General features: G+C 36.7%; 1 long non-coding RNA gene across 1 annotated transcript; it reads right to left on the bottom strand.

The window, feature by feature from the left end:
- Positions 1-3,605: 3,605 nt before the first annotated feature.
- LOC131017471 (uncharacterized) lies at positions 3,606-4,349 on the bottom strand. The gene is made up of 2 exons (XR_009099631.1): positions 3,966-4,349; positions 3,606-3,860 (listed from the first exon to the last, which is right to left on the bottom strand). It is a non-coding gene; the product is annotated as an uncharacterized LOC131017471 (long non-coding RNA).
- Between the last annotated feature and the right edge of the window lie 5,768 nt (positions 4,350-10,117).

Raw genomic sequence — 10,117 nt, 5'->3', positions numbered from 1 at the left:
AGCGCATATTTTGTATGTTATGAAGAAATATGGCACTTTAAAAAGGCGCACAGACAATAGAGCGTGGAACGAATTAATACTCAAGAATGAATATCCTTTACTGAGGGTAGATGAATTATTTGACCAACTCAAAAGTGCAAATGTGTTTTCCAAGATCGATTGAGGATCGGATGTCATCACCCAAGACAACTTTTAGAACGGGTTATGACCACTACAAGTTTGTAGTTGTGCCATTCAGGCTAACAAATGCCCAGATATATTCATGGGCATCATTGATAGAGTATTCTACCTTCACCTGGATAAGTTCGTCTTAGTGACTCCAAGAATGAAGATGAACATAAGGAACATTTAGGGACCATGTACACAAGTACTATTGGGTGAACGAATTTATGCCAAATCAATAGGTGTGAGTTTTGCTCAAGGAAGTGGCATTTTCTGGAACATATTGAATGATTTGAGTTTATATATGTGTGTTTATATTTATTAAATATTGCACGTATAATTTACTTAGATTAATTTGAACACCAAGGTTCAAATTTGATGAAGGCCGTGAGTCATAAGGCCAGAGACGAGCGATGCTCGATTTTAATTGAGTTATTTTGAGCATGCCAATGTGTTTAGAATAATTAAAAATATTTGTATTTGAATTTTTGGAATTTATTTCCATTAAATACGAATTTTCTAACTATTCGATGATTTATTAAATTGAGATATGTGGAGTATGCGAAGTCATGTAAGTGAACTAGCAGTGCATATGAGTTAATGCTATGTTAGTAAGACTATATGAATTATTTGAGTATTTATGAGATGAGCATGATTAGTAAGTTATTGAGTTTTTTTTTGAATTGCATGAGAAATGCATATAAAATGGCTAAGTATGAGAAATTAGCATGGATTAGATTTATTAGTTTAAATGAGGTAAATAAATTAGAGAAGCACGTTAATTAATTATAGTTGGAATTTAGTATTTAATTACAAAGTCCGAGATTTAATCGAGAACTATGAGCATGATAAATTGTTAAGATATAATTTATTATTTAAGTTTGATATCGATTATGTGTCTAAATGGAGTGAGTGTGAGAGTTATGAATAACGCACATAAATGTTGGTCTCTGACACTCGAACAATTGGTGTCGAGTATAAATGATAGTTTAATGATAAAGAGTTTTGATGATTTTGAATTGTAGTGTTAGAGATTCTAAAACCTGATAAGGAATTTGTAGTAGCTGATGAGACAAAGAGGATGGGTTGAACCCGTAAAGGATTATGATGTTGGTATTAACCATCACATGGACAAGACCAATGTAGTAGATGATACAGTGAGCCGGAAGGCCTCGTCTAAGATAAGATAAGATGATAGAAGTGATTAAACCACCCAGCTTGAGGAAAATGGTGGTAGAAGCACGAAGGAAGGATGAGAAGTTACGAGTAAGAATAAGGATAAGAAATTTCAAGAATTACCACGAGGAATCAAATAATGCTATCTTCTTTGAAGGGAAGATATGCATCTCCATGACAATGAACTTAAGAATAAGATAAAGCCATGGCACCCATATACTGTCACCAGGAAGTACTAAGATATATTAAGATCTAGAAAAATTCTAGTTAGGAGAAATGAAACGAGATGTAACCTCATTTGTTGAAATATGTCTTGCGTGCTAACAAGTGAAGGTTTTACAACATATCATATTGTTACTTTGAGTCTTCGAGCTCATAAAGTCAAGCTTAATGTCATGTTTGGGACAAACCGAGCCCTTAACGAACCAATGAATTTCGTTGTCGAGATGGATTTTTCGAATCCATCAGACTTAAGCAAAGGTTGTCACGAAAGAGGGCAGTGAATGCCCACATAACTCGAGATTCCATCGATGAATGAATAAAAGTTTATAACGGCGTTTTAGGCTGACTGCCTACATGCTCAAAATGGTTGGTCTCCTTACAAACTATTTAAGTTGCCTTAGGAATGCTTTAGAGATATTAGTCGTTATAGTTCCGCTTAAACGACATAGAAATTACTAATAAGGTATGTTGAGGACGACCAAGCTAAACCGGGGTGAAAGCTGAGAACATGTTTTTGCCACTCTTTGTGAGACATATAATACCAGTTATCAATCGACTATCGATAGGTTAGCAAATGAGGCGTTATACGTGAGAAAATATAGATCACCACTTTGTTGGGATGAAATGACTAGATGATTGAAATCATTCGTCAAAATTTAATAGTGAATAAAAGAGGGTCATGATTGATAGAGTCATATGTTGACAAATGACGAATTAACCTATGATGTGAAAGTGGAGAGATAATTTCCATAAAAGTTTCTCCATCAAGAGAAATCATTGGATTCAATGTGAAGGGTAAACCTAAACTCCGTTTTATAGGCTCATACGAGATTGTAGAAAGGATAGGCCCACTGACTTACTGGTTGGCGTTAGCGCTAAGCTTTAAGAATATGCGTAATGTATCCCATGTGTCGCAAATAGAGAAGTATGTTTACGATTCAAAACATATGATCCATAAGAACAACATTGTTATTAGTCAATATTTGAGTTACGAAGGAAGATCCAAATCTATCTTAGATCGGGAAGTTCAGGTACTAAGGACTAAGTCGATACCGATAGTAAGGGACCTATGAATATATCATGGTCAAGAATAGACTACGGTCTAACAGGAAAGTGAAGTACTCAGAGTTATTTTCTGAGGTACAAATTTCGGGACGAAATTTCTTTAAGGGGGATAGTATGTAATGACCCGACTTTTAATTGGGGATTTAATTCTTCTAATGACTAATATAAGGGTTTATTATGATAAGTAGGGTTCGACATCCATTAATAAAATACGAAATACGGACTTATATGAATTTGATGATTTATATACGTGATGATTTATTTTCATTTTTATTTTTCAATGGATGATACACTCAAAATATATTTTGAGTCCATTAATTTATTATCGAGAATTTAACATTGAAGTGTTAAATATAGATTTTTTAATTGATTGTTAAAGTGAGCCCATGAGTTATTTAATTTATGTTAGAGGCAAGCCCAAATGGATTTTATACTTCAAATAAGAATTAGTCTTGTATGTGTCAATGTATTTAAATGAGTTTGAAACCATATGATTAATGTATTAATCTCTTAGATATTTTGATGATTAAGATGGAACCATACTAAGCATACTGAAGAAATTCCACATTCATACTAAGCATGCTGAAGAATTTCCACAATCATGCTAAGCATGCTGAAGAAATTCCACAGTCATGCTAAGCATGCTGAAGAAATTCCACAGTCATGCTAAGCATGCTGAAGAAGTCCACGATCCTCATCCATCCAAGCCACCCATTTTTCTTTTATAACCTACACCATTTTTCACCCATTCCCACCTCTGCAGCAAGTTTCACCCCAACAAATTACAAGGTAATAGAGCAAGATAATTCATCCCATTCAATTCTTCTTCACAACAATTCTAACTTATGTGATATACCAAATCTGCAGAGACAAGCAACATTCACCACCAATCCAAGGTTTTCCCTATTTCACTTTTACAGGGAATCACCAATTCATACACGCCTGTTTGATGTTTCACAACAAGTTTACATATGTACATATGAACTGAAATTTCTACACTGAGTGTTTTATTGCAAGAAAAGAATTTCAGATTTTATAAGCATTACAGTACATGATATTTATAATTTCATATTTACAGTGTATGACTTTGCAGTATATGTTTTTGCACAAAAACCCTATGCTAAGTGTTTGAATGAAATCTGGGGTGAGCCCCTGTATTGTGTGAGATCCGAGAGAGACGGCAGCCGCGGTGGCTGCCGATGGTCGACGGAAGGCGGCGGAGCGGTGGTTTCGTTCTGCCAAGAGAAAAAAAGAGGGGATTTCAGATTTTAATTTAAAAAAAAAAAAGGGAAAAGATGAGTTTTCAGATTTTTAATTTAGAAAAGGGAATTAGGGCTTACCCTTGAATTCGACGGACGACGGAGGCGGCGGCTCCTGGCCGTCTGTCCACCGGCGAGAAGAGGACGACGCGGTGGCGCGGCTTACGCCGTGTCTGCGTGCGTGTGTGTGTGTGTGAGTCAGTGCGAAATTGAGAGAAGGTGAGAACGAGCGAAGGGAGGAAAGGTGGTGGTCGTGGTCTTGACGCGGCAGCGGATCTGCCGCGAAGACGACGGAGGCAGCGGCGGCGCACCGCTTTGACGGCGGCGTGCGTCCTGTTTACGGCGGATAGACAGACAGAGGCGAGAGGGTGAGAGAGGACCAGAGGTCAGATAGAGATGAGGCCGGTCGCCGGCTGTCTCGCCGGAAGGAGCCGCGGCCGTGAAATGTGACCGAGAGAGAGAGTGATATTGTAGTTGTTTGTGTATGTGTGTGATCGGCTGAGAGGGGGGGAAAGAAAAGGGAGAAGAGGCTAGGTGTTGGGCTAGGGCTTGTTTGGGGTGGGCTTGAGTGTTGGGCTTTAGGTTTGGGTTTGGAGTGGGCTCGAGTCATGGGCCGAATTTCAATTAGTCATGGGCCGAATTTCAATTAGTTTTGGGCCGAGTCATGGGCCGAATTTTTATGAGTATTTGGGCCGAGATTGTTATTTATTTTTATTTCGGTTGGGCCTTCTTTAATTTAATTGTTTGGGCCTTATTCAAAGAAAAATATGATGGGCTTAATTTATCTAATTAATTTGGGCTTATATCCATTTAAAGTATTTGAGCTCTTAATTATTAATTTAAATTGAGCTTGATTAATTTAATTGTATATTAACCTTTAAATTAATTATTTAAATGGAGTTCATTTATTTCCAGTATTTTTATAAGTGGACTTTTAAAATAAAATATTTTGAGTTAAACTCTTATTTAATGAATTCTTTTCAAATGGCTTATTAATATGGATTATGTGAAAATGATTAAATGGTTTTAAATATGAGAAAGCATGATCTATGATGATATAATTTATCTATGTGATATTATAGGATTTGTTTTTTTTTAAGATGACGGAATATTTGACTTGATGACATAAATAGAACGAGTTATGATTAATGCGCATGTTGATGTTCGAATAAATAGTTCGAACCTAAATGATAGTTATGTGATAAATGTTTTGAGTTTAAGGTTTTGAACGAGACAAGATTAATATGGATGCTAGAACCCTAAAATCATTAAAGGAGATAGTTTAGTTTAGAGACCTATCTTCCTTTCTTACACGACTTTCTTCTCGAACTTATCGACTCTTCGTCAATAAAGGTCCAGACGGGAAGTGAAAGCTAAAGAAGGAGGTAACTCTACGCCCCTAGTGGGAACGGAATGAGGTGGGCATTACTTTTACTATACGTATATAGAGATCCCCTGCGTGTCGTAGGCCTCTTATACGAATGAATGCATGAGATGATTTAACTGTTAATTTCAGTTTTATATATCTATCAAATGAGTTTAATGTTACATTTGAGCAAGTTATTTCGTTACAAAATATTTGAGTTAAAGTTATTTCAAGTATTGTCTTGCCATAAAATGTTTAAATTTTAGTATGATATCTATCTGCTTTGGCTTTGCCAATGATGCAATCGAATTCGAGTCCTGAGCAGTTGATAGCTATCCTGCCAGGGCTAGTGTACACCAGTGACCGTGAGTCATCTAGCGGGTTGGCCGGTCAAGTGACCGTGAGAGGTGGCCACCTCTCCGGCACACAATTCCAGATATGATAGATTACAAGAGAACTTAGACTGATCAGTCGAACTTTAAGAATCACAAATGAATTTAGTAAGCTTGGGCCTTTTTAGCGAAAAACTCCCTTGCTGTACTGTTTATGATGGCATGACAATTTACAGTTTTGAAGCATGTATTTTTATACCTAGGCATACGTGCCCACTGAGTGCTTTTGTACTCAGCCCTGCATATGTTTTCTAAATGTGCAGATTGAGTTGATGTGATGATGGTGCTGCAATGAGCGGAGTCTCCAGGGTTGTTAATAAATAGTTAACCTGTCTAGAATATGTCTTCATACATATGTCTAGCTACTTTCCGCTGCAAGATGTTGTTGATGTTATAGTATATTATGTCATACTTTGAGTCTTAAGAGAATGGTTTCATATGATGTATAACTTGATTAATGATATTAATTAAGTTTTATGTTGTCTTTCATAGACTGTTCAAAAGAGTATTAATGAGTAAATACGATGATTTTTCTTAAGTTAAGTAAGATTTACGGTTTCAAATGATGCCCCTTTCTTTCCCCGCTTCTAAATCCCCTTCCCGAGTCATAACCCCGGTTAAGCCATCCTTAGGGATTGCGGGCTGTGACAAAAGATGAGCCTCAAATGAATTAATTCTTATGATCAGCCCAGATCACAATTAATTCATAGATATTAATTCATTCCACTGGAGAATCAACATTGACTTACCCTTTTGTTACCGATGATGAGTCGGTCTTGTATTTAGACTTATTAGACCTCCGTATTTAAAATATCCGACATCCATTAATTAATTAAAGCTCTGACAGCTTATATTAATTAATCTATTTGTAATCCTTAAGTAGTACCACTCAACCCTTATTATTGCGTATGAACTTAATCAACCTGCAGGGTTTAACGCAACCTTTTGAGCTCCTTAAGGGGATGTCATTATCCTATACCGGATACAGGTACTAATACAGATAACCAAATATCATATATTAACCGCTATCACCCAAGATACAGAGTACTCAAGTTAATATATAACTCTCACCCATAGTACATCAAAGTGATACACGAATCAACATATATATTTGAAACCTTATTAGTATTAAGATCTTATTAAGTCACCGAGATCTTGATCCTTCACATATGTTAGATAGAAGAATACATCTCACTGTGATCCTATCAATACGTTACGACGTACCAATATAGACAAGTAGTCAAGACAAACTCATTCCATCTATACTGCAGCCTAAACCAACGACTCGTCCTAGAGTCATCTCGACTGTGATCAGTTTATATCTCTTAAGGTTATTCCAATTATATGGTCTTCTGTGATCTACAACACACCATATAATCTACTTATATAGAGACAAAGGACATACATATGCAATCATGAACACAATCAGATAGGAGATTAAATAGTGAACTTAGAAAACATTGTATACAAGCATAAAACGTTCTTGCTTTCAGTATACAAATCCAACAATTAATCCTACTGACGACTGATAGTCAGAGATATTAATAACTCTACTCTGTTTTATAAACTTGATTGAAGCCTTACTTGGATATCAGTTAAGCCCAGTGCTCGACTGATGTCATTTTACAAAAGTATTTTCAGTATGAGTCTACAACCTATTTCGAACCGAAATTTGGTTAAGTTTGTTGTGTTTGCGAAAAATAGCCCACATGTGTATTTCCCCCCCCCCCTCCCATACACCTGTCAGTCAACCCTCCGGGACCCCAACAGACAGTTACATAATAGAACTAAATTACTTAATTAACCCTAATATAAAAAATGGATCATACATAGAAGTATGGATATGGACCGTGAGATTCTACTAATCTAAGGGCATAGATTAATTCTTCATTCTCAAAATACTTATCATTCTCTATGGATCCTCTCTCTCTCTCTCTCTCTCTCTCTCTCTATCTATCTATCTATCTATATATATATATATATATATATATATATATATATATATATACACACACTATTCATCCAACTCATGCTTTTCAACAATAAAGCTCAAATACAAAAGACATGAAAAAATTCAAAATTAGAGACAAAATCTCATTATTTTAATAAAACTAGACTAACTAAACAAGAAAACAAAAAAATAATCAACGGATAAACCAGATAAGTAACACGTCTTCTCCATTCCCCCCAAACTTATTTCACACAAAGGAGAAATAAGTTTGGAGGATGAAGAGAATGGTTACTTGTCTCGAACTCACACACGAGGTGGAGGCTTAGGCGATGGCCACTTTTCTTCAAATTTTCATGCTCCATCCGTTGCCACCCAAAAATATGGGCTTAGCAATTTTTGAGACATCTCAGTAGTCATGGTAATCTCGTTCACCATCTAGAGTACCACCACACTCAAATAATTCCTTATTAGACAAATCAAAGTGAAAATTAAAATATAGAGACAAATAAAAGTGAAAGAAGCAAGCCTTCGTAGAATCGCCCGAGTCGAGGTAAGAATCAACCAAATTTTTGATTTTGCATTCTTCAATGCTTGTGAAGTCTTCATCTTTTTTGAATTATAGAGGTTGCATTAAAAAATTTGGGCTCTCGACTTGAAGGAGTTCAAAAAATTTATCCTTATCATTCATTTCTTCATATCTTCTTTCGACTACTTCAGGCTCTTTACTTAGCATTGGTATTGGTTCATCATACGAGGTTCCATTTCGTAGGCTAACGGTCATGCACAAATCGTCAATTCTTTTTTTGATTTTTCATAATGGTGTCAAAGACCTTCTTTTCTCATTTAGCATAACCTCCGAGTTTGCTACGCATTTTTCTATGCGAGCTTGTGCAACTACAAAGAACTGTAGGAGATCATCTTCAAGATTCAGTTTCTCCTCTTGATAGTATCGATTTCCCCCGGGAAGCATTCTTGTGTGGAATAATTATTTTCATAATTCCAACTATCGAGATAATTCTCATACTTCAATAGTGGTTGCCACTCCATGACATTGCACTATATGTCATAATAGTTACCATAAGAAAGTGTTGGTTTGAACACTTCTTGGATAAAAGGTTGCCTACAATTTCATTTGGCTTCTAGAACTTGCAACTTAGTTTGCATCACCGCAAATTATAGTTGGAGTTGCTCAACCAACTCATTTCTTCCATCATCCATTTAATATTTTGGTGTCGCTATTTTGGTTGTGCAACAATTTTCGATAACAATAATAAATAAATATATAAATAAACTAACATAAAACAATATCTAAATTAGACAAATAACTTTAATAATATCAAAAGTAAAAACTCAACCAATCCCCGAAAACGACGTCAAAAACTTATTCGCTATTTATTTTTACTACGCTGCAAGTGCACAGTTAGTTGCAATAAGTGGAAGTAAGGTTGTATCTTACAAGGATTGATGAATTCGAAGTTATATATGTTACTCCCTCCGTCCACGAAATGAGTATCCATGTTTCCTTTTTTGTCTGTCCACCAAATGAATACCCATTTCCTTTTTTTGGTAAGTGTATCTCACACAACTCACTCACAATAAAAGTGGGCCTCTTATTCCATTTAATCAATTTCTTAAAACCCGTGACTCTTCAGTTACTTGACGTTGGGGAAGCTTCCTGGGAGACCAAGGGTCCTCCCGTTGGATCAAGCCCTAGACTGAGCTTCTGGCGCGTGCGCGTAGGCCCAACCGTGTTGGGCCTCGTCCCTTCGGACCGAGTTTTCGTTGGTCCAAAAAGATAAGAACCGATGGGGGCTAGGGTAGGCCCAAAGGCCAGCCCAAAGACCACCCAAAGACCAATTGCCAAGATCCAAGTCCACGACCACACGTCGAGTGATGGGACCGGGTGACGGGCGTCGGGGGCCGGGGCCAGGTGCCGAGTGCTGGGAGCCGGGGCCGCCAGCGGTGGCGTGCGCGTATGGGCTTTGCAACCCGGCACGTGTGCACACAGTTTTATTACATGCTCTGATGTAATAGCATTTATATTGTAATAAATGTTATCCACAAATCAATGTGGGATAAGCATTAATTCCTCTTTAATGCTTATCTTTTTCCACAACTCCATGTTTCAAGTACCCAAATTTAAATAATTATTTCTCACTCACCGAAAATCAATTTTGAGTAAATAAATATACTACGATCATCTACTCGGAACGTAGATTGATCATGTACCATTTAATTTTGCTAAATTAAATGTTTTCGGTACTCGAAAAACTATCAAACATTGGTTACTCACAACCAATTTCCAACAATCCCCCACATGAGTGGAAATAGCCAAATGCATATGCAGACACAAGCTCTGTTCTCAAGAGACCTTAGTGCATTAGAATAGGTGGTTTGCGGCCTTGAACCATCCTTAGTTAATACTATCAGATATACTGGTGAATTGGTAGAACTTGATGTGTTTGAACCATTTCTCCTTCGTGTATACCGAGACAACAGTATTAACACACTAACGCCTCAACCT

This window comes from Salvia miltiorrhiza, chromosome 1 (genome assembly GCF_028751815.1).
Source record: "Salvia miltiorrhiza cultivar Shanhuang (shh) chromosome 1, IMPLAD_Smil_shh, whole genome shotgun sequence".
Lineage (NCBI taxonomy): Eukaryota > Viridiplantae > Streptophyta > Magnoliopsida > Lamiales > Lamiaceae > Salvia > Salvia miltiorrhiza.
The sequence above is the reverse complement of the archived record's forward strand: the minus strand, read 5'-3'. Positions and strand labels throughout refer to the sequence as shown.